Source organism: Rhinolophus sinicus, chromosome 17 (assembly GCF_057876585.1).
Source record: "Rhinolophus sinicus isolate RSI-liver-muscle chromosome 17, RSI-T2T, whole genome shotgun sequence".
NCBI classification, from domain to species: Eukaryota; Metazoa; Chordata; class Mammalia; order Chiroptera; family Rhinolophidae; genus Rhinolophus; species Rhinolophus sinicus.
This window is the reverse complement of record NC_142517.1, coordinates 71,558,620-71,585,505: the sequence shown is the minus strand read 5'-3', so window position 1 is coordinate 71,585,505 and position 26,886 is coordinate 71,558,620. Positions and strand designations below refer to the sequence as shown.

The window sequence follows — 26,886 nt, the reverse complement described above, 5'->3', positions numbered from 1 at the left end:
CATTCTGAAGTTGACCCCACCTATCTCAATCCATATTTTTTTCTATGCTCAGTGCAGCTTGAAGGCAATTTTATCAACAAGTTTTAGTCTTGCTCTATCAGGTATGATTTACTGTATATCTGCAGGGTCTGGGTTAAAATAGTCTAAATGTGATTAGCTATGAACAAAAGCAATACACGATAAAGAATGACATGGCCATCATCTTGTCCTTCAGGGTGTTAAGAGTGATCACATTTTTCCATTTCATTGGGGAAAAACTCATTGTGCTGAAGGCATTAGAGCAATGCGATTAAATGCTACTGTGTATAATTTGATATTAGGTATTACCAGCTTAATACCTATGTCTTCCTGCTACTGAAGCTAAACCATTTGCAAATATTAATGAGATGCAATTGAATGCAAACCACTTTCCTTTGTGTCTCCTTGGATGTAGTAGAGTTCAATGACAATAATAATCATAAAATGTGTTTTGTTTGCAAGGCAAATGATTAGCAATAAAGATGAATAATACTTTTTATTAAAAACTAGAGTAAATAACAGATGGCTGAACCCTTGGATACCCCAAAAGAAAAAAATCCATGGTGTTCCAGCTTGAGCACTTTGGGGAATGTGTATGGTACTTACTTTCTGATGAGTCACAGCATGTAGCATTGTTAAGCTTGATTAAGCAAATTTAATTAGCGTTAGTCAATGTATTTTTGTAAGTGGATAAAATATATTCCAGTTTAGGCATGACTGTTAATTTTTAATTTATGAGATAAAATTTAAAATGTAACCATAAAATATTAAAGTGTTGCAATGAAACACACTGAAAGGAACTGAGTTTTTTTGTCGTTGTTATATTTCCTCAATTATATTTTAACCCTACAATTCAAAACAAATTGCCTTAGTGTTGCCCAGTTTTTTGGGAAACACTAAATAAGCGTTTCCCACTTATTTAAAAAAGTGATCAAATCCCAACAGGATCTCTAAAATGGCAGCCACATACATCATTCCCAGGAGCATACCATGCCACATAGAGAGAACGTCCCCTCCCCTCCAGAGTAGGAGCAGTAAGACTGTAGAATTTTAGAAGTATGTGGTCCCTGACCAAGGATAGAGGGAAGAAAGGAGTGTGAGAAAAAGCTGTGTGGACTCATGATGAGGAAGTGGGTATTAGGTCAGAAAAGAAGAAGTATCCTCATTTAGAACACTGATTTCATTCATTCATTCATTCAGTCAGTCAATATTTGTTCATTTACCATGTACTATGGTAACTGCTAGAGTAATAACAATGAGCAAAACAGTCATTATTCTTCAGGGAAACTTTAGATGACTAATTCAAAAACTTACCAGAGGAAAGAGACAGGAGAATCCAACAAAGACTTTCATGATTTGGCTTTTGTCCACCCACCCTTCTCCTCCCACCTTCCATGACTTCTGACTCACTACCTTTGTCCCATCCATACTAAACTAATTGAAGCTTTGTCAAAACACATGATAATGCTTCCTTGACTTCATCACCTCCTCTGGGAAGCTCTTTGATTTCTCTCTACTTGTTTGGTGCAAACTATATGATCTTATACTTTTCAATGGTTAAATACAAAAAAAATTATATATATGTATATATATAATTATATATACATATATACATATATATATATATATATATATATATATATATATATTTGACCTTTGTGATCTATATATATATATCTGCACAAATGATGTGCATTAACTGGAACTCTACTGTTAGAATTTTTCTATATTTTAGTCTAAGTAATTTAATGCTAACTTTTAATATTCTGTTTTAATTTGTCTATTGTGATTTTGACTATATCTCTCTGTATTTTTTAGTGGTTCTAGTAATTATGAAATACATACTATACATAATATATATGTATCATTGTTTATCTGAAATTCAAATTCAACTGGCATACTGTATTTTTATTTGCCAAATCTGACAACACTATTTGTAATCCTATTGGAATTTGTCCTAATGTCCGCTTCCCAGTGACAGTCTATACTTTAGTTGTCAAAGCCATTGTCAAGCTAATAAGGATCAGACTCCTGAAAGTGCAGGTCAAGGATAAGCCTAGGACTACACTTTCTCATACGTGCCCCTTTCTGCTATTTCTCTAGTAGTTTTTGATTCTCTATGGCTCCTCTTTTCCATCCTCTGGCCAGAAAGTGCCCCCTTCTATAATTGTACTACACTCTAACTCAAGTGTAGGGAGGCCAGAGATAGAGAGAGGAAAGCAAAAACCAACAGGCTTTGTCAGTGCCCTCATTGAGCCAGTTTTCCCAAAAGAAGATGAAGGTTACCCTTCCTCAGCATGCCACTGCCCTCACTGTACAACAGCCTGGTCCTGGGGATGAGAGAACAGAGTAAAGGGAGAGGGAAAAAAACAAAACAAAACTGGGTGCTATGGTCTGAATGTTTGTGTCCTCCAAAATTCATATGCTGAAATCTTAATTCTCAAGGTGATGGTTTTAGGAGGTGTGGGTTTGGGGAGGTGATTTGGTCCCGAGGGCAGGGCTCTCATGAATAGGGTTAGTGTCCTTTTAAAAGAGACCCCAGAGAGATATTACCCCTCCCACCATGTGAGGACGCAGTAAGAAGTCAGCAGTCTGCAACTGGAAGAGGACCTCCACCAGGCACAAAAGCTGCTGGCACCTTGATCTTGGACTTCCCAGCCTCCAGAACTATGAGAAACAAATTTCTGTTGTTTATAAGCCATCCAGTCTATCATATTTTTTGTTATGCAGCCCAAATGGACTAAGACACTGGGGTATTTCCTCCACTTTCTCTGTGCTTTAAAATTCCCACGTTCTACTCCTCAAGCCAGAACTGGAGAATTTCTCCTGGATCTCTCTCTGTATGTCTCACAGTGTGCTCACATCAGTGTCAAATCCATATGCTTTCCATTATATCTCTCTGTTAGCAGGCCTTACCATCTACAACAACCCAAAGATAGGTGAAAAGCACAAGAAGGAAACTGAGGACCTTTGTTATCTACTACTCAATTTTCATATCACATTGCCAGCTCCCCAAGGGAAAGGAAAATGCCTGATTGATGACTGAAGAGGTGAAGTAAAATGCATATCAACATCTCATGAACAACCAATCACTGAATATGTATCAACAAGCACAGGGGCATTTATCTGGCAATTAGAACGCATCAAACAGAAAAAAAACAAAAAAAAAAAACACGTTATTACTGATGCAAGCATCATGCTTACATTTCTAAAATGTGTTAATAGTTATAAAGCAAGGAACAATTTAAATAAAACTATATTTGAATCAAAATCAAATTTAAATTGTAGAGATGAAGAGCATCTGGGCATAAGCCTTTTTCTGGACTTAGCATTAACAAATAGAATTTTAAATGTACTTTAATGTTTTTCAATCTTTTACCAGGGAGTCTGCATTCTATTTTTTTAAGACATAGCAAAGTATCTCTTAATTCAATCAAATTGAGAGTCATTTTCTTCTCCGTGCTGAACATATAATAAAGACATTCTCCATTCAATTTATTCTGGGGGAAGAGAAAATACATATGCATTTAAATAGAAAAGCACGAATGATCTGACCTATGCTCTTACATTATATGTAAATGCCAGGGGACTCCACAGTTCAGAATTAGCATTAGTGCATCTGTGGCATTCGTGTACTTGTGTGCTGCAGAGATTTAGGATTGGGATAAACCAGATCATATTTACTGCAATAAAACTCTCTTCACTTCTTGTCCTTTACTTCTGTGGCAGTTATTCACTGTCACCCCATGTGTTTGAGAATGGGATACTATATAAAAGTAACTCAGAAACAGCAAGCTATATAAATTCACTCTCAAGATTGGCTGGCATATAAGTGAACATGGCCTCTAATGAAGGGATCTGGATGCCCAATTTCTGAGGACATATAAAGTAGACAATCTGCCTGCTTATTAAGATTCTTAAGAAGAAGGGGAAAAAAAACACTTACATTTTATGAAGCACTTACCATGCACCATGTTCCATGAAATTATCTCATTTAAAACTTGCAGCTAACCCCCCCCCCCCTTTTTTTTTTAACAGATGAGGAAACTGAGAATGCAAGCTGCTCAGGTAACATAATAAGAGATTTCTACCCTGCATTTAAAAAGGTTCATGACTGTAATACACTATGCTTCTGTCTATGAGACTCTAACACCTGCCACCATATGATCTTATTCCACCAAAAAATAAAACACATTGTATTCATTAAGGTTCTGCAGAGAAAGAGAATCAATATGGATGTATGTGTATATTAGGTTGATGCAAATGTAATTGAGGTTTTTACAATTATTTTTAACCTTTTAAACCACAATTACTTTTGTACCAACCTAACATATACATGTATAGATGTAGCTATAGCTTTCTCTCTATATATAGCTATAGTTATAGCTATAGCTATAGCATCTCAATAGATAGATAGACAGACAGACAGACAGACAGACAGACAGACAGACAGATAATATGGATTTGGCTCATTTGATTATGGAGGCAAATGGTGTAGTCCTAGTGCGAAGGCCAGCAGGACTGACACCCAGGAAGAGACAAGGTTTCTGTTCAAGTTTGAAGGCAGGAAAAAAACAAAAAATGATGTTTCAGCTCAAAGGCAGTCAAGCAGGAGAAATTCTCTCCTACTCAGACAGCCTTTTTATTCTATTTAGGCCTTCAACTTACTGGATGAGGCCCACCCACATTAGGGAGGCCAATCTGTTTATACAGCCTACGGTTTCTAATGTTAACCTCATCCAGAAACACCCTCACAAACATACCCAGAATAATTTTTGACCAAATATATGGGCACTCTGTAGCCCAGTCAAGTTGACATGTAATATTAACTATTATACACGTGCTAGATATGTAGAATCATTAACATGACACTCTATCCTTTCAGCTACTGCCCAAACTGTTGATTTTACTAACAATATTAACAACTTTATGGAATATCATGGGTTATTTTGCAATCTATCTCAACACTAACATAGGAATTGTCTTAAATGTGATGGTTACCATAATCTTCAGTGGTGCCTACCAGTAGTACCAAATTTGGCAATTAAAGACCTTAAAATCTACCCTACAGGAATGCATGAGGCTACATGTACAATGTGCATGTGGATTCCAAGTTTATTGTAATATTTAAATTTTAATGCAAAGAAATATCCAACAGTAATAAAAGAGTTAAATAAATTATAATGCAACCATATACTATATAGCCATTATAAATAATTCTGCCCATGTTTGTTGGCATACAAAATGTCTGTGATGATTGTATGATCATATTTTTGTAAAGATGTACATGTGTGTAGATATAGATATAGATATAGGTAGAGATAGAGATAGAGATAGAGATAGAGATAGAGATAGAGATAGAGATAGAGATAGAGATAGAGATAGAGAGATAGAGATAGATACATCTCTAGTTGATGAGAGTGACCCTTTCTGCTGATAGCCAGCAAGAAAATGGAGACATCATTCCTGCAACCAAAGGAAACTATTTAGCCAACAACCTGAATGGATTTGGGAGAGGACTCTGAGCTCCACATGAAAATGCAGTCTGGCTGACACCTTCATTTCTGTCTTGTGCAACCCTGACAGAGGACCCAGTTATACTGTACCCAGATTTCTGACCTACAGATCTGTGAAATGATAAATGTCTGTAGTTTTTAGCTGCTAAGTTTGTAATAATTTGCTATACAGCAGTAGGAAACAAATGCAATCATTTAGTATAATACTGAAACGCTTGTACATTCTCAATAAAAAAAACTTTATGCAATAAACAGTAGAAAACATTAGAGTTTCAAAATAATCATTTGATTTACTATGTTGAATAATATTATTAAAATATGTTTCTGAGCAGAGCTTTAATTTAAAATCAAGCAAAAAGAAAGGTCTCAAAGCTGTACAGGCTTAAAATCACCTGCATTTTCAGTTTTCAAAATATATACAAATATCTTCAATTAAGTGACATGCAGGACCAAATAATAGCTTTTGATTATGAATTGCTAAATTGTGATGGAACAAATTGAGAAACTTCAGTGTTTCAAAGCATTCATTTTTATTTCAAGACAACTGAAAATCTTCAATGGCATCTCATTATATCAAAACAAGTTGTAGACTAAAGTCTGACAATGTTCTCCACGATTGGCTTCTGATTATTTCCCCAACCTGTGACCTGACCTCACTTTGCTGACCTCATCTGATTCACTGTCTACTTATTGTTTTCTTCCCTTTTTTATGTGTCTTCGCTCAAGACACTCCATCAGGCTGCTTTTAGATGGAAGTCTTACCAGCTAGGCAGACCCAGCTCAATGCCACTGAGAATTCCACCTCCTTACTTGCTCTCTACCAAGAGAACCCATGTCTCCCCCCTCCCCACATTTTCAACGACCTTTGTTGGTCTTACTATGACAGAACATACTGCCATCTGCTTTGTTTTAGATTTATACATATGCATGGGATGTCACCTTCACTGGACTATGAATTCCAAAATGTCAGGGACTTTTCCATTCCTGATCTGCAGTGCCTGGAAGAGAGATATACATTTCATTTATGTTCAAAAAGTGATTACATTCGCTGAGTTTTTTAAAACTTCCATCTTGCCCAATATACATGAACAAGATATATACTATAATGCATATAATTTTAATTTAGGAAAGTCTGAGTTAAAATAAAGGTCAGATGAGAAACAGAGAGTAATTTAAGTTTTTAAAAATGAGGAGAATTATTTTATTCAGAGCTTGAATAGATCATAACAATTGCTAAATGAAACTGGGAGCACAATAAAAGAGATTCAGAACAAGAGGAAGGTCATATTTACGAACTGGAAATGAAGCGCAGTATGTGTAATATTCATTATATCTCTACAGTTTCTGCTGTAGCATTTTACATTATTCAAATCTTTTTATCGCTGCTTATGACAATATTTGCCTCCCTTATGAATTCATTTTCAGTACAGTCTTGCTCTGTGGTTGAATTTGAAAGATATTCTAATTTAATATTATCAGAATTGTACAGAGGACTATACTGACTGAATAACGGGAAGTTTTATGTATATGAATTTCAAAATGCATCAAACATAACTAAAATCACTGTAAGCCCAAGGGAAATATAAAATATTATGTACTAGTAACAGTTTACTATCTCTAGCTCACATGCAATTATTTTGCACTTTCTGAAATAATATTGATGAACTTGTGTAAAATACAAATAATATTAAAAAGCTGGTTGAGACATTCCATTCATTCAGTTAACTACTGACTACACAGCATATAAAGACTTATTATTATATTCTATTAAGGATACAAACGTAAGGATACAAATACAAGGAAGAAGGATAGGAGGAAGAAAACAAAAAGTTAATCAAGTGATTTTAGTGTTCTATCTATGCCAGGACCTGCCTTGGAATAGTAATAAAAATAACTAAGACTTACTGAGTGCTTACTATGTCTAGATGTATTGTGAGTGTTTATATGGATGAAATCATTTAATCTTTAGAATAAACCTATGCGCTTAGCATTATTATTTTCCCCATTATTCAGATGAGGAAATTGCTGCATAGAAATTAAGTAACTTGCTAAATGTCACAAACTCATAAATTTCAAAGGTGAAACTTGAATTTAACAGCCAGACACTTTGTACTTATCCTATACAGTGTATACTTCCTGGTGGGTTTATGATCTCCATTTTACACAACAGGAAGTTGAGATTCCAGGAGATTAAGGAGGTTTCCCAAAATCATATCCTTGATCAACGACAGTCAATATTGAAAATCAGATCTGTCTGATACCAAATTTTTTACTGACTCCTCTACATGTTCGAAACTACATGAGCTAAAATAGTAATAAAATATATTCACACTATATTCCATCCCTGCTATTATTTAAATCCAACTGCATTTCTTTCTGTCTGTGTGACATGAGGCAAATCACTTAATCACTGTCTGCTGTAGTTCCCTCATCTGTAAAATGGGTATAATAATACCTACTACTTCAAATGATTGTTTGGAGGGTTGGATATGATAAAGCAATTGAATAGTACTTAGCACAAACTTATTATCATTATTATTATGATTATTATTTGTAAATCACTGTACTTAGGGAGATAAAGAATATGTATGTGAATACTACTACTACTAATAGATTGAGGGCTGAACTAAATAATTTTTCAGTGTCATCTCACTCCAACAAGCCCACTAGGTAGATACCATGGTCATTTTACAGGTGGTGAAATAGGGGTTTCAAAAAGTTAAGGAAGTGGGCCAAAATCATTCAGCTATTTTATATATATTGTAAAAGTTGGATTAAATGAAATATATTCTTTAAATTAAGCGTACCCATATATTTTTACTTTTTAAATATGGCTACTGAATAATTCAAAGTTATATGTGACTCACGTTATATTTATATTAGAGGTGTTCTAGCCTATTCCTGGTACATATAAGGCACTCAATAAAATACTTGCTAACCAACTATACAGTAAGAACCATATTGTCACCTCAAAGCCAGGCTAGGGGTTTTGTATTTTATTCAATAGAGAAGAGAGCCACTGAAATGTCTCAGTAGGGGAAGTGATAGGCTCAGAGTACTATTTTAGGAAGCTCCATCTGGGAAAGTAATTAAAACAGATGAGAAACTGAAGTTAGAAGTATATTACAATATTAAAGCAGGCCCTGCACCCATCTCCCCCAAATTCTTCCAAAGCAGCTCAGCTCAGTTGCATAACATTGGGTAAATGTTCAAGGTTTCTTTCTCATGAGAATGCTAAACCCTTTTGCAAGTGAAAAGCAATTCCTCCCTGAGTCAAGCCTTACCCCTTTGTGCACCTCATTTCATCATTGTTGCTTTTAAAGAGAATCAAAGGCAGAATCAATTGTGGTTATCTCTGAAAAAAAAGCCGTGTGGGCTATAACTCTCTTTATTATAGTTAATGATTTGCCAAATACAGCTTCATAGCATAATTGTGAAATATGCACATATGGAACTACAGGTATGAAGAAGCCTGAATATCACTCCATTCTCCACCCAAAAACCAGTTTTCTTGTTTATCAGATGTCAGTTGTATCATTTCATGTTGAAAAACTTGAGTTATACTATAGCTTAAAGGATGAAGTCCAAATTCAGTTAGCAGCCCTTCCCCAACTAATCCGATGCAGCCTCAACTCTCCCCAGTTCATTCAGGTGTCTGACAGTAGTGAGAGACAGGAATCCAACCTAAACTAGTCAGGGAATTTGTTGGTCTCTTAATAGGTAAATATCAATAAAGAAATAGATACATGAACAGATGGATGAATGGCTATCTCAGTTCTGTTGCCTCATGGGTGCTGGTCTCATTCACTCCTGCTGCAGACAGACTTGTTTCATATGGCTGAATAAATGTCTGCCCTACCTCACTTTCTACCCCTTGATCAGAAATGCAAAGCACCTTTTCTTCCATGCTAAATAAATAAATAAATTCTACCACGTGGAGACTGTGTACCATGTTATACACTTACACAGGTTAAGTGAGTTCATCCACATAAAAACACCTATCATCATCCCCATTTTGGAAATGAAGAAACTGAAGCACAGAGAAGTGTAGTAACTTGCCCAAGATGACCAAATTAAGAAGTGGCAGGACTGGAATTTGAAGCCAAACAGGCAGATTCTCGCATCCAAGTATCTCTAAGAGAATCACTGTCGCCTGGGGAAAAGGAATTTTGATTGGCTGTTCCTGAGTTATTGGCCCACCCCCATGTGGACCTGTGTACTGTGATTGACAGTCCCACCAGAAACACAGGAGTGCTAGGCAGTTCAAAGCAACAGGGTCTTATAGAGAGTTTATATTCCAACCACAGTGAATAGAACAAGTTAGCCTTTTCCAAATTTACTAAAATCTGCCTCTCTTTCTACCTCCACTTCCCAACTCTCTTCCTGGAGAACTGCTATTTATCAATCAATGAGGCCAAGCTTAACCAATGAACTATCTCTTTAGCATTTCCCCAGTCCCTACAGGCAGAATAAATCACTACTGTATATCCTAGTACGTGTTCCTTTGGTGTCCCATGCAGCCCAGAATTGGTAGGATAGACAGAAGTTTTATGGAGAAGGCTTACCATTCCTGCTCCTTTAAAAGGAATCAGTGGTAGCAGATTCAGTCAAGCCGAATTAAAATACACCTTCCAACTTTCTCCTCCATTTACTTGTAATTCTTTCTTTGGATCACTTCAGGATCCAGAGATTAGTACTGTTCCACTCCACTCAGATTCTTTATAGTATCAGGTATTGGGGTGACGGCTTCCTTCTCTATTCTGCTCTTGCCTCCCAGTGTTTTCTGTATTTGACTGTCATTTCTTTAGTGCAGACCCCTGGCATGGTTCTGAGGGGCTTGTCTCTGACACACCACACTCTGGGCATATCTCCATTATGGTGCTCATTTCATTGATATTGTAGGTTTTTGTTTGTTTGTTTGTTTGTTTTGATGCCTGTCTCTTTTGTGAGATTTGGAGCTTCTTAGAATATAGATTATGACTTAAATTACCTTGTTATTCCTAATGTTGAAAGGAGTTCTGGCCACAGTGGGGACTTAGTGGATTTACTTCCTTAAGTTGAAGATAAAGACAGAAATAGGAAGGGAGAAAAACAGGAAAGGAGGGAAGAAAAAAGGAGAGAGGAAGCAAGGAAAAAAAAGTTGTGAGATTATTTCAGTGTCAACATTTTTTCTTGGGAAAGGGCAAAAAAGAAATAACATATTCAACTCAAACTTAAGTAAAATAACCACCTTTTAAATTTATAATGGTGACGAAAATTAAATTAATGAAACAATAATTTCTGCTGTTGACCAGGAAAGAAAATTCTCAGAAACAAACATTTCCCTTAAGAGCTTGGGCATGTTTGCCTTCATGTTATATGACAACTTGAGGCTATCATGGTGATACAATTTTATGTCAATTTAAGTAAATCTATCTCTTCTCAGTCTCAGAAAAGTAGTTTAGAATAGAGGACTGTTCATCCAATCATTTTGTCCTAACCTTAATCTAGCCTCCAAACAAGATGGTTGGCCATTGCACAATGTTTGGAATTGGCAATAACCTTGGTGTCACCACCTTGGTTGCCCAGTGTCTCCTCTAGCTCCACCCTGGACAGACTAGTGTGGTTAAAAATGGTTGATGGCTTAATCTCTAAACAAGAGAGCTCACTGACTCACAAGTGTATTTTCCTTGACTTATGTTTCAAGAGCTCCTGCTTCTGACTCTACAGAACAATTATTGTGAGAGGTAGTTTCCTATTAGTAAAATCTGTATCTTTCTCCAGAATGAAGTTAATGCAAGTATTTAACACACAAGAGTGGTTAAAAGCATTATTAACTCTGGAGCTGAATGAATTTGGTTGAAATCCTGGATCCTCCACTTTACTGACTATGTGACCTTGGGCAAGCTGCTTTAATCAGACTGTGCCTCAGTTTCCTCAACTGTGCACAGAGATAATAGCATTTACCTCATATGGTTGTGAATATTAACGAGCTGGTATTTTTAAAGTACTTGTATACCACTATGCCTACCACACAGAAGGCACTATGTGTTTGTTAAATAAATAAAGTAAATTCAGCAGACAAATATAAGGCATACAAATACCTTTGAAAATTACCTATAATTACTGAATAAAGAGAAATCTAAACAAACAAACAAAAATATATCTATAAGATACATTTGAAGCAAATTGGAATAAATCTCAAATTTCTTGAAAAATGTAAATAATGTGGGTACAGAGTTCTATGGTTTCTTTAGTCAATAGGATACTGCATTAAAAGTATTCCATTTAATAAATTTCAAAAAAACCTCATGGTTCCTTATATAGTCAGTGTCTTCTCTGAAGTTAGTTTAACATTTCCAACTACCCACGAAATATTGCTTAAAACCTTTTAAGTAAACCATTAGTTGCATTTAAAGTATTCTGTGAGGACAGTGCCGTATACTGTCACAGAGAACAAAAATTCTAAGTTCTATAAAGCCTACAAGAACTTAAAAGTGCTCAATAAGTGCTATGACCTCTAAACTCTTATCACATTTTACTCAGGCTCTGTCTTCATCACTCGTCTGAGAACTGTTCCTTTGTCTAGGAACAAAAGACACTCAATTTTTAAAGAATGAATAAATCTAATAGAGATGTTATGATGACTATGCTGCACAGTGGCCTTACTCATTGTTGTTCGTTTGTTTGCTGTGTTGGTTATTTTAAAATAATTCATGAGACCCAAATTACAGAGTAAAATATTAATGAAATCAATACAAGAAGAAAACAGTTGGCAGCACATCACATCTACCTATATTAATCAATGTATTATTGTAAATTCTCGGTTGTGTACCATACTAATTAGGTGTTTGAAGAAGCCCTCCAATGCCCAGAGTTTTCCCCTTCCCTGTATTTTTGGAAAAACATTTGAAAAATCTAAATACTACTAAAAAAATCATCACATGATTAGCGGGGCCAAAAATATTAAGTTGAAAACAACAGGGCCATGTTCTTGTGAAGTAAATAAAAAAATATTTTTCCATCTGTACTTTCACAAAAGCACAAAAGTAAAGAAAGTGAAATGTTTTGTGCACTTCTGCATTGATAAAATCCCAAATTATCACAGGGCAGTCATTTTCTAATCTTATTCTCCCACCTGCACTCTTCCTTCCCCCCACAGGAATCAACAGCTAATATAATTCATGTTGTTGTCACATATACTATCTCTGGGTTTAACTGTTTAAGAGGAGAATTGTGCAGCCAAGAGATGATGAAGTAAGCTTTACAAAAGAGAGGATGTTGAATGAAAACCTTGAGCATACCTAAGGCCTAAACTCACTTACTTGGTCACAAAATGAGCTTAAGGGAAAAGGGAAATTTATTGGAAACATACAGGGCTATCTCCTGAAATCCAAGGTCAAAATATGCAGCTGGGCCTTGTGAGAGACTAGAACTAAGAACAGGAAAGTCAGAAGGAGCCAACACAGCTGTTATTTCCAACATTTTTTGTTTTCTCAAGGAAGGTCTAACATCTTCCCTTCTCTCTGCAGATTGGCTTCATTCTTCAATCTTGACACAGACTTGTTTCCTAAACTCTGCTTATAAATGGACCACCTGACTACCATCATTACAAATTCCTAGGGGAGAGAATCTGATTAGAGGAGACAAGCTTCCAGATTGGTTCTCTAGGCCCATTGAATGTTGGCCATTGAAGTTATGGAAATAGTGCATAATGAAGGTCATGGCGATAGTCTACACCAAGAGCTGGCAATTTCTTGTTTTCTGAGAGGGGCCATATAGTAAACATTTTAGGCTTTGAGACCGTATGTTCTCTGTCAAAACTACTCAGCTCTGCTGTTGTAGCACAGAAGCAGTCATGGGGAATTCATAAATGAATGGGTGTGGCTGTATTCCAATGAAACTTTATTTACAAAAATGGATGTTGGACCAGATTCGTTCCACAGGTTACAATTTGCTGACCCCCAGTCTACAACTACACTATGCACAGGAGAGACTTTTTAAGAAAAGAGTAGGGCAGATCAGAAAGAATAGTCATCTCTAATACATACCCAGCACGGAGGATGGGAAACAGAGCCTCACAATGTGTCGGGAACCTGAAGCATGGCTGCGCGATTGGCTGCAAAGTCATAAAGCACCAGCATCACATTCAGGGCTTTTCATTCTAGCCACAAAACTCCCACCCCAGAAACATGCCTGTATCCCCCCTCAGGATAGATAGGGAAGAGAGAGCTCAGAAGGAAAGTGGCTATTTCAGCAGATTGGAATTAGAATAAAGAAAACTGTGCTATAGTAGGAGGGGAGAATTTTCAGAAATATATGCCTGACAAATGCATATCTAGCTACAGCTCTGCTGGGAATTGTATATTGTAGAAGTGGTAGATAAACTAACAAGGTGAAGTTGGAAAACAATGCAGTAGGCAATTTTAAAGTCCTATTTTGAGCTAGGGAGAAAAAGAGGATATAAATATTGCATGAAGTAGTATTCTGAAATGATATCCATGCATTTCAGCAAACCAGATACTCCATGTCTAATAGCACCTGAAATCAGGTGTGATAAGGATGAAGGGGAGACATGTGCACTGCTGCAGCAGCCACCCCAACAGCATTGGAATAGCTAAAGGCAAGAGCTAAAAGACGTGTTTCTTTGATATTTCCCCCAAGCAACTAGTGTGACCCAAGGGACTCTGCAGGAATGGCTATGCTTTCTTTAGCACTTGCTGCAGCCCAGATATAGTCAACAAGACCAAGCTCTGCAATCACTGGAGGAGATGAGTTTGAGTGACCTCGCTTCCCAGTACTTTTCCTCTGTACCCTCAATGGCTTTCACGGATTCACTTTTTTTGTAGTTATCTCCTTGGTAGGACTGTTCCTCCCCTCTCTGCCATATAGATATGCTGGAAAAGAGAGGGTGGTGACAACTGAAGCAGGTGGATATTGCAATTATTTTTTTTAAATACTGAGTACTTGATATCAAAAATCAAAAGTTAAAAGACAAATGGCTTCCCAATATATTTTCCATAACCTGAGGGCAGTATATCATAATGGCTAAAAGCAAGCCCAGGTTTTGTGTCTTAGCACTAGCCAGGGGTGGCGTTCTGAATTACTTGTCCTCTCTCAACTTCATTTTTGTCATTTGAAAAATGGCAATAAAAGTAAATTATTACCTCATAGAATTGTTGTGCCTTTTAAATGAGATAAAATACCTAAAGAGCTGAGCTTAGCATACTCATGCTTACCATAAATGCTAGCTATTATTATTGCATTATCATTAACAAATAGGTAGCTTGTGAAAAGTTAAAGAGATAGGAAACTATAATTGTGATTATTTATGTAAAACAATTAGGGCTCAGATGTTGAAAAGCATTGTGTTGCTCCTTGAGCCAGTGCTTAGAAATCTCCAGAGTCTTGGCTCTTTCTGCCAGAAGGAAAATGGTGATAACTATTATAGTTTCATTTGTCATTGTTTTACATGCTTGCCTATACGAAGTAAGTTTCATTTTACCATGCTGTAGGATTCCTTTGGAGCTAAAGAACAGCCAATCACTCCTTCATTATTCAGCAAATAGGCCCTCTCTGAGGACACCAAGGTTACACTCTCGAGGTGTAATCATGACAGAAACCGTGGTCCTGTCCTCTTGGGGAATTACTGTCTAATCCACAGGTACGTCCTAATGCAGAGAACCCCGGAGTTCATCTGTTTACCAGCGAAAAATATTTACTTTTCCTCCCTGGGGTCCTCACTTCCAAGATGACCAAGAAAAGAAGGAACAACGGTCATGCCAAAAAAAGTGCGCCCACGTGCAGCCTATTCGCTGCGCCAGCTGCGCTGGATGCGTGCCCAAGGACAAGACCATTAAGAAGTTCGTCATTGGAAACATAGTAGAGGCCGCAGCCATTAGGGGCATTTCCAAAAGGGAGTATCTTCACCTCCTATGTGCTTCCCAGGCTGTATGGGAAGCGATATTACTGTGTGAGTTGTGCCATTCACAGTAAGGTAGTCAGGAAGCGTTCCCGTGAAGCCCGGAAGACCGAATACCCTCCCCCGATTTAGACCTGTGGATGCTGCTGCCCCTGGTCTCTGCTAAAGCCCACGTAAGGAGCTACATCCCTAAGGACTGAAGAAAAATTCTCTGGGGGGAAAAAAGGAAATTATACTTAAAAACAAAAATGTTTATTTTTTCCCAGTAAAGCTGAATATGTTTACTTACTCATCTGTTTACTGCAAATTTGTTGTAGTAGGTATGATATTTCAGACCACAGACTCATGAAGGAGCAAAAGGAGGTAACTTTATTTTTCTATAAACGAACTTGCTTCTATCTTGAGAGCTCATTCTGTCAGTAGTTTAAAAGTAATCTTGGTTAGTTTGCAGTGAACTCCCCATCATCTCATGGTTTCTTCCTGTGCGCTTGTCCATGGAGTTTCATCTCCATCCTTGGACTTCACAGTATTAAACTATCGGGACAGCAGGGTTGTTCCGTCCCTGGGAGCTATCGCTCCACTCTGGCATTCACTGAAAGATTGATTATCACATTGTCTCCTCCATTTCTATGGCCTTACACCTACAAATGCAGGATCATCCACTTCTCCATCTGATATCCAGCTGCACAGTCATCCTTCCTTCCCTCAAGACCTCATCCAGTCTACCAGTTTGCCCTCTCAGCTATCATTTGCACCCTTCCCAGATTTACAAAAAGTCGCCTACCCGTTCTAAAGCTGTCTCAGGACCTCTCTGTCCAATACCCCATGAAACTGTTGTGGAGATCTGACATCATGATAATGCAGGAAAATCTGGAAGGCTGCCATGCCCAAGGCTCCCAGATACCAAGTGAGCACAGGTCTCCTTTACTCTCATATCCCTGAACCTATATGGGAATTCTTTTGATCTTGCCAACCCAAGAAGGCAGAGGTGGGGCTTCCTCTTAGAGAGCCATACCTATAACCCCTTCGATTACTTTTATTATATTGCCAGTTTCACGATATTACACTCCTCTAGAGCTCTTCCTTTTCTTCTCAGATCATAGAATTTTCATCTCTACTGGTGAAGGAAAAATTTGTATCAGGAAGTATTTCTCCAATTCTATTGTTGTAGTCAAAATCCACAGCTTCTGACATTCAAAAGTCTATAAAGAAATAACTTGTTTTCTTTATTTTGTCTATTTAGAGAGTTCACATGTTATGCCTAGATATCCTGATGAAATAGTGGCATGGGACAAAATAAATTTCCAAGTATGAAAAAATAAAATCTTATCCTACTACAATGTTAAGAGGCAGAGTCCTCTTTGAGAAAATTGGGCATGTGTGAGAATACCTGCAGTAACAGGAGCCAGGAACATATGTTCATGTCAACATGGTGATGGAATGCTTTCTCAACACTTACTGTAGATCTTAATACTGATCTCTATACCAACCGTTACGGGTTGAATTGTGGTCTTTGCAGATATAATCAAGTTCAGATGAGGTCATTAGGGTGGACCCTAATCCTACATGATGGTTGTCCTTATAAGAAGAGGAGAGTAGACACAGAAACACAGGCACACAGGGGAGAATGTCATGTGATGATGGTAGCAGAGACTGGTGTACTGCAGCTGCAAGCCAAGAGATGCCAACGACTGACAGCCACCACCAGAGGCTAGGAAGAGACAAGGAACAATTCTCCCGTAGAGGCTTGTAAGGAGCAGGACCTCCTGACACATTGAATTTGGACTTCTAGCCTCCAGAACTGTAAGACAATAATGTTTGTTCTTTTAAATTACCTAGTTTGTGGTACTTTGTTACAACAGCCCTGCGAAACTCAAACACCAACTAAACTCAGTACTTCAAAAGTTGCTCATTTGAAAGGATATAAGGCTCAAAGAAATTGGCTCATACCATTTAAGCTTTCTGAACACTTTTAATTCCCAGAAAACTGAAGAAAGCTCTCAACAAATCCAGCAAGCTGATAGTAATGACCTTCTTGGAGTACCAAGGCATCTGAGGAAGATAAGCAGTGAGACAGACCCAACTCTAGAATGCAGCTGGAGTTTCTTTGGGTGGCCACCATTTTGATCCTGTGAGACAGTGGGGAGAGTGTGTCTGTAGCAGTGAGGGAGGGTCTAAAATTAAATATAAAAGGAATGGCCAGAATAAAAAAACACACAATACGTCATAGACCATAAAGAGAAAACAGGTTTGGGAGGCAAATCCTCAAAATAAGCTTTGAAGTAGATACCAGGGAAGGAAGAGACTTCACCTGAGCCTGTGAAGCTTCAACTATGGAGCATGCTAAGCCCTTTCAGACAACCTCGCTTGCCGAAATTCTGCCATTTACTGACGGCTCTTTCTTCCCTTGTCTCATGTTCAAAACCTGAACGTCTGGCTCAAAGAATACACAGTCTTGAAAAAATTTTCTCATGTTTCTTGAGCCCCAGAGACTAATCTCTACAAGCATGTCAATTTATTTATAAATTTTCTATAGAAATATACTGCTCATTGATGCATTCTCTTCGCCTGGGAAAAACTACTTGAGAAAACGAAAATTAATTTCCAAAACTATTCGTAAGTACAAAACTAAAACACAGGAAATTACATAGCTGTAAGAAATTTGTCATCAGCCTATAACATTCTGATGAATTGCTTCTCTCAGTGAAATGGATACATCGCTCAAGAGAACAGCAATAGTTGTGATAGACCCCCAAAGTACCTTCCCATAAAAGTCTTCTGCCAACTCCTACTTGCCAATATTGGACACAGAACCTATGTCTTTTTAAAGCATGTGTTCATCTGTTTCATAAATATTTCAAGTAATGGTATAAATATTTGTAATTGTATTTATTTTTAATGGATTATATTTGGAACACATCAAACATATAAGGAGATGTTCAATAATGTCCTTTATTGAACATATAATCAGTGGAATAAGTCCTTTCCAGACTTTGTTATGTTGTACATTTATTACTTCATAGGTGTTCTTTTAAACTCACTACATTCTTGGGATCATAGTTCACTTCTTCCCAAGTGTAACCATCAAACAAGGACAGAGGAAATAAATGGTATGATCTTAGGAGGAATTTTCATCTAGTTGCTCTAGCTGGATGGGTCACTTCCTTTATTCTACAGGTAGTTCTGTTTAAAAACCAAACCTGGTCAACAGGAATTTGAAGGCACTCTCTCCAAGATGATTCCAGGTAAACCTTGGTTAATCCTTATTTTCAGAGTGTGGACTGAGGCGTCATTTTCTTCAGAAGAATTAATGTAACATTTAAATTGTTGGAGAACCTCAAGGCTAATTCCTGGGCCCTCTTTGTTTCACTTTTTAAATTCTCTACTGAGGTAGAATCACAGTCCCATCACTTTATATACCATCTATATGCTGATGGATGTATTACGCTATGTCTGACTTCTCCAATAAGTCCAGACTTCTGTATCCAACTCTCTGCTTAACATTTCCATCTAATTGCTACCCTGCAACACAGCTTTACATTTCCAAATCAGAAGCCTTGATCCACAAATAGTCTCCCAAACAAAGTTGTATCAATTCTGATATTCTCCATCTCAGTCAATGACTTCATCCATTCATTTTATCTATTCTAAAACCCAAGTGTACCCCAGATTCTATCCATAAGCGATTGCTGTCACGTGTCATCATGTATCACCTGCACTTCTGCTACAGCCTCTATTTTTTTTGTATTCTATTTCTACTTATTCACCAGATTATTTTTCTTTTTAATTTAAAACATCCTGTCTTACTAAAATCTTCCAGTTAATTCCCTTTGTCCTTAAAATAAAATTGTAACCTTATACCATGATATAAAGCATTACATGATCCAGCCTCTGCCTGTCTCTCTGAGAGAACCTCCTTTAACACTTCTATTCTTGGCTGCAATGAGCTTGTTCCTGCCTCAGGACATTGATACATGCTTTTTCCTCTGTCAAGAATGCCAGTATTTACTGCTACATTTCTGAGTGTGACACACTAGTGCCAGCTTACCTTGGAATTCCTGTTTTAGCACCAGAAGTCCTATGACTTAGAAATTGCCCTCATCCCAGGCAGAATTGGGAGGTTATTCACCATGACTGAGTGTATGCACTCAATAAACATTTCTTCAATAAATGCATTTAGTGACAATCTCAGTAAAAATAATGTTTGAGTACTGAGGACAGTAATTTCCTATTATGGGAAAAAAAAAGTTATCCAACTTAATGAAATCTCCATGTGGCTCTAAATATTCAAGACATTTAAAAATACAAGTACTTTGCAAAGATAAAATTTAAAGTGGTTTTCTACAGTTGCACTGGGAAAAGTAGAAATTAAAATAAGTTTGGAACAAAATATTCAAAGTTAAAATATAATCTTGTGATCAAGGAAAGCTAATAGAAAAAACAAATCAAAAATGTTTATATTGGAATTTATAACTAGACCCGCATTTACTAAACACGGTTTGATGAAATTATCCTATAATATGCAAGAAGGAGGGGCAAGTTGGGACGCAGCTGATACAATATCTTCTTAGAAGTTCATAATACATATTAGTGTATTTGAGGGCTCTGAGAAGTCAGAGAACAAAGATACCTTCTCAACATTGATGAAGCCAGAATTTTACGTATTTGGCAACGGAATCCTTTTCTTGGGTAACATTTATTAATATACTATAGCATTTAGGTATACATTTTGGGAAATGATGTCATAAACCACAGAATTTAAACATTCAACTGGGATCCACCAAGAAATTTCAAAGCCTAACCTGGGAGATATCCACCTCCATCCCAGTCTGTCTCTTTATGGTTTGCAGAGACTTGCAGCAGATAAAGAAATGCTAATGGAGTACTCCTTTAGGATGGCCCTATTGTCAGCACAGCCAGCCCTGTGATCTGACTTCTGATGGGAAATTAAGGCAGCTCTTCATGAAAAGTGGGCAAAATGGAACCCTCACCATCTGTAATTGATGAAAAAGAATACAAATGATATGGAACCTATGAGCAATTTGATTATGAAGAGGCAGATGTTTAGCTAAAATGATCTAACAAAAGAAATTAAAAACCTGTCTGCACAATTGAAAAGAATGGAAAATATAGAATTCAAAACTGTAGAAATGTGATAGGTTACTATTATTTATTAATAAAATTAAGCCATATGTTAACTGAGCGTCATCAAAGATTTGTGGAAATTCACCAAAAAAGACAGAATAGTGATTTGGGAAGAACTTACTATTCAAATTTTTTTTTAAAAAAGGAACAAATCAAGATATGTTATCTGAGGGCAACAGTTTTGCATGGCATTTGGTAAATTAAGCTATGATTAATAGAATACAATTAATTCAGGAAAGTCAGTTGGAACAGGGCACATTTTAAAGAATTACACACCGGAATAAAATAACGTATAGAATGTAGAAGGAATATTTGTTCTGAGTATAAACACTTTCTATTTCTAAAGGAAATACAAAAAGTGTCAGTAAACTTTTTTTTTTTTTTTTTTTTAATGGTCTTAAGATTGGAGAATGAAGGATAAAATTGTGGTAACCAAAAAGTGATACATGCAATGAACTGATATTTCCGGGGAAAGCTAAGAATTCAGAATGAGTAAGAGATTATTATACACATTTTAAGGGGAAAAAGAGTACATGTAAGCTCCTTAATAAATGAGGACTATTAAATCCAAGATGGGTAAAATGCTGAGTCATTGAATTCATTTTGTCTTCTAGGTAAAAAAGGGAAGCTTTCAGGAGAGGTAAGGTCCAAAATGGGTATTATGCGGTTCCTTTGAGAAGACGAGGGGTATATATTCAATTAAAGGAGAAAGGTGGTGGCCAGGAAGTGGGTGAATGGGGTATGTTTCGTACAAAGTTCATTTATTTGGCTCTCTCCAACTCTTAACGTTTGACTGTTGAAACTGTTTCAAAGTTGCCCCATGTCCGATAAACTATGTGGACCACAGGGTTTGCTAAGCAAATTACTAGTGTAAACACAATTTAAAAACTATTGTTTAAACAAATCTGGCAGGTACTTTGCTTGGCAACCCTTGGCTAGCCATTAGTCAGTGTTACTAATTAACCTACCCCTTGTGCCATCTGCTCTTTTCTCCACACAATCTCTCCCTTAGAGAATGCTTCTATTTTTATGCCTTTCACTATCACCTCTTTGCTAATGACTCCCAAACTTATGTACACATCTCTCAATTCTTTCCAAGTGTTAGCCTCACAATTTCAAAAGCTAAATCGAATTCTGTGTGCATAAGGCTAAATTCATTGTGTTTTTCCTAAGAACTGCCACCGGCTCTAACTTCCCTGCCTTTATAAATGGCACCATCCTTCTCCCAAGCAGTCAGTATTTATATCTTGGAACAATTTCGATTTACTTTCTTCCTCATAGCCTGCTGGCAGTAAGTTTCCAAATTCTCCATTTCCATACCCCCTCCTCCTTCCCTGCCCAACCCTTGGCTGTAGACCAATTTAACCCACAGTGGAATGCCACCTGGGGTTCCTAACAATACACACTTCTTTATGGATAGCTTTGATTGTGTCAATCCCCTATCACAAACTGTCATTTCCTACCAGCACCACACCTTATCAGAAAGTGTAACTGGTGTAACAGCATGGATTCTGGAGCCTGACTGCTAGAGTTCATACCCCAGCTCAGCAACATCTTAGCTGTAAGGCCTTTGGCAGATGATTCAACCGTCCTGTGCTTCAGTTCCCTCCTCTGTAAAATGGGAGTAATACCTATGTTATAGTGTTGTGACAAGGATTACATGGGTTAATGTATTAAAAGCATTTAGTGCTTTTAATATATTAAAAGCCTGGCACACAGTGAATATGCAATACATATTACCTGCTATTATTATGCCAATTTGTTTAATTTTCAAGGTTCTCTAAATTGAACTTCATCTCAATCTAATAACTTTATTTCAGGTGACTTTATAACGTGAACTTCCATTCATTAGGCTGGGACACTTCATCATTGGATAAGAACATTTGATATTTTGTGCCTACATGCTGTCCCTCCGAGGAACAAGGAATGCCTTGTGTTTCCCATCCTTCAAAGCCCACTGGCTCCCATCCTATCCCCACCATAGCACCTCCAGCCTTATTGGTCAATCTGTTTGCTGAGGTTTCCCAAGGCTTCATGGGTAACAGTTTGGGTTTTAACATACTCTTTTATGGAGTTCACTTTTGTTTCCTCTGTGTGCTTCTAGTTTTCTTTACCACATACATGTGCAATGAAAAAAATACTTGAACAAAAGTCACACAACCTAATTCTATGATCTCTGCCAGTAATTCAAGCACTGTTCTTTATTGACTCCATTCATCAAACAGTACCCGGCACATCATAAGCACTTAATAAATACATGATAGATAGATAAATGAATAAACAAAAACAAAAAGGAAAATTTGAGGGGTATATCATCAAAACATTTCATTTCAATTGACACGCAATAATTCCAATCTGTATCCTATCTTTTCTCTTTGCTGCATCTCAGAGCAGTGCTAAGAAAAGCAAATGAGGAACCGGGGCAGGAAAGGGATTGGTCAACAACTTTGTGATAGGCAGTTTACTTATCCAATCTCATTGAATCCCCTGCAGAGTGAGTATTATTATTATTATTTTATAAAGAGAGAGTTTGTATTCAGAAACGTGAACAAAACTGGAAAAAGTATACTCCATTGGAAAGTTCCAGAGCTTACTCAGATTTAAATCCAGGAAAGTTTGAAGGAAAAACCTACTTCTTTTCACTACCCCACACTACTGCTTCCATAGCAGTTGCTAAGTAAACAATTCTGATTGTTCAGTTTATTGTGCATACTTGAAAATGAGTCATTAATTTTAAAATATGCATATTTTATTATCCTAGCCTACATGCTCTGTAATGTTTACAGAATCAATATTTCATGTTTCAAAATTTTTAATTATTTATAATTTCCCCAATGTTACCCAACTTGGTAAATGTTCAATGAGCTTCATAGGCTGAAAATGTGTGTTGGCTTATTGCTCTTTAGTATCCTAGGCTAATTTTAAACATCTGAATCTGACTTACTAGGTATCACTAATTAGAACAGCATTTATTAGTTAAATGAATTGACCGTTAAGGCACAAACCTGAAACAACCCAAGGACAAATTACCAAATTAGTGATAATTGACTAAATACAGGTTTTGAAGAAATTGCCTAATTCATTCTATAAGCCACAAGTAGTTTGAAAATTAGATGTATTAGAGAAACAAATGCCAAAAGAAATTACAAAACATAAATGAAAATGAGCAATACAATATGTTAAAAAGAAAAGCAATGGTAGCAATTACCACTAGACAAAATAATGTAAACAGAGATAACACTGGATTTGGAGATGACAAATCTGAGTCTGCAAACTAGCTGAGCCATCCTGACTATACGACATTGGACAAATCATTTTACCTCACTCACTAAACCTCAAGTCGCTCATCTATAAGATTTGCCACCTAATTTGCATGTGTGCATGTATGTGTATACTGTGTACCCTATTTCTCTCCACATGAAATAAAATAATACACAAATATAAATTCATTAACATCATGTATACTTGATTTGTAAAGCATGAAGAGAAATTAAATAGCAAACACTAATATAAATATTAATGGTAAGATTAGAGTTTCTAAAAGAAAATATTATAAAGGCTTTATTGATCAATGAGATTTTAAAAAAACAATATAGTCAAAAAAGAATTTTTCAAAGATATTACTGGAATGTAATAAAATTACTTGATGAATTATAGTATGTTTTAACCAAGACTTCTTGAAAAACTGCTGCCAAATTTTTGCAGGGAAATTTGTTTGATTTGACTGAATACTACATAGCTAGAAAACCACTTAAAGGACATCTTCATACAATGAAAAATAGAAGTAAAAAAGTAAGAATTCCACAAAATAATGTGAACCATAGAGCTCAGTTCAAGTGGTTTTTGACCTTTAAATAATCTTAAAGAATATTGCCAGATTGTGTCCTCAAATATGAGGAATACCCATGTAAACAGCAAGAGAAAAATAATAATCATCTTTTGCATGCAATTTCACAGTCAGGTAAGGCATAGAGGAGTCCCCCAAACTCTAAATCTCGTTTTAAGTGATGTGAAGTTCAATTCAAATAGTGGGGAAATTAACAAAAGTATTTCCCATGATTCATCTTGGTATTATTTCTCAATATGATCCACTCTATTTAATCTCATATTTCCTCAGCCTATTTTTAAAATATTTTCTCCTTAAAACTGGGTGAAAGGGAGGAAATTAATATTCATGTCTACATGCCTGTGTACTGCCAATCCTTGACATTACAGTAGTCTGAGATCCTTCCTTCACTACTGAACAGCAAAAACTCATGCAAATTAAACAATCGTTGGTGTCATACTCAGTCATCCAGAGTATATAATATTTCTACTTGCCTTGGAAATCCCACCTACACATAAAAAAAAGCTACTTAAAGCAAAACCTGCTTAATCAAGGTTATGGGTAATTTTGTGAGGAAAACAAACACAGGAAGATAATTTGTATTAATTGATACATGTTTATATAGTGTATCCTTTCAAATTTCAAGTTTTTGTCTCAAATTTTACTCTAAAGGGAAAAAGTCCTAGCAGCCACCTCAAACACTGTCAAATATTATAACTGTGTCCATAAGGATGGAGGTACATTAAAAAGGAACAGCACCAAAATGCCAGTCTATGAAAAATAGGGGAAAGGGAGGAACAAGGACATGAGAAGTAGTTGCTAAGAGCAGAGGAGAAATAATTGACTAAATCACTTCTCACACACCACAGCTAAACAACTGACAATGTCTCTTGTTTTCCTTCAAAAGGAGGACACATTTGGCTCATTAAATCATCTGCTAGTGGCTTGGTTTCTACTTCAAATAAGAAAAACTTGTTTGTGTTGAAAATAACAATATTGGGATCCAGCCAAGATAGTGGAGTAGGTAAACACTGTGCTTACCTCCTCTCACGACCATATCAAAATTACAACTAAGCTACATAACAACCATCATTGAAAATCACTTGAAGTCTAGCTGAACCAAAGCCCTCCAATTAAGTACATACAGTAGAAGCCCCCTTGAGACTGGCAGGAGGGGCAGAGGCACGGAATCCCACCACTGCATGTGACCTTTAAAAATTGGGAGGGATATCTTGGAGGTGGAGTTCTCCCCCTTGAGGATTGAGGGGTCCCAGCACCATACCAATCTCCCCAGCTCAGGGCTTCAGTGCCAGGGAGAGAAGTCCCCATAAGTTATAGCTGTGAAAACCAGCAGAGATTGTGGCTAAGTGAGATGGAAGGCAGCTACAGTCCCAGGACCCGCGCATGGACTGACTTACTGATGGACTGTCATGCAGGATCTCTGGTCCCACTCCCCGCACAAGAACGCAGAATATGGTGAGGCAAAATATGAACACCAACAGAGCCATGGATAGGGGAGTCATACCACTATATTCTCTCTGGCAGCTGGGTTGGAGTCACAGGAAGCAGGAGCCACATGATCCACAACCTGCCATCCACTTTTCTGCCAACCAACCCACTTGCTAACTGCAATCCACCCTTGCTAGCTTAGCCACGGCAGTTATATCAGTGGCCAATGGCTAACTGGTAACAGCTGATGGCCAACTAGTCACAGCTGATGATCATCTACTACCCGAGCCAGCACCTTTCCATGTGAGGTCAAGAGCCTGGAAACTGCTCTCTGGGACTCTGTCCCCACATGGATTCAGTCAGTTTGAGCTCCAGCACTGGGGCAGCAGCTCAAAAGGTGCCAGAGACATATGGGGAGGAACTGCGAATTATCTGGCTTCAGAGCGAGGGTGGGGAGGGCAACTTTTTGCCTGACGGAGGAGCTGGCGGAGCCATTGTTTCTTTGTTGAGTCCTCCCCCTCCTGGCATGCAGACATAGCTGGCTGCCATATCTGAGTCTCCATCAACCTGGCTAACACAGTTCCTTCACTCTGATTCTCTGTGACCCTGCTCTGCAAATGGCATAACCAAGCCTTCACTCTGATTCTCTGAGACCCTGATCTGCAAATGGCCTAACCAAGCCATTTGCAGTGGCTTTTCTGTATAAATGGCCTGCCTTAACTCATGCTGCAGAGTTTCCTAAAATCTCTCAAAGGTTCACAAAACCCAAATAGCATCTGGTGCGGAGTATCCCATACCTCTGGCTGAGCAACCCCAAGCCTGGCACTAGTGGCAGCCAGCCTTTGTTCGTGGCTTGGCCTCTCAAGGCACCTCCAAGTCCAGTATGGTTGGTGGCCATCTGCAGATTGCTTTGTGGCTCATGCCAGATTGTCTCAGGCAGAGAAAAGGCAGCAGCTGAACTTGGCCTGCAATGGGGTCCCTCCGAGGTCTTGAGGCTGGCATACCTGGTGGCCAGCTTCAGACCCAGCCTG

General features: G+C 37.5%; 1 pseudogene; it reads left to right on the top strand.

The window, feature by feature from the left end:
* The first annotated feature begins 15,264 nt into the window (after nucleotides 1-15,264).
* On the top strand, nucleotides 15,265-24,588 carry LOC148754812 (small ribosomal subunit protein eS26-like; annotated as a pseudogene).
* Nucleotides 24,589-26,886: the final 2,298 nt, after the last annotated feature.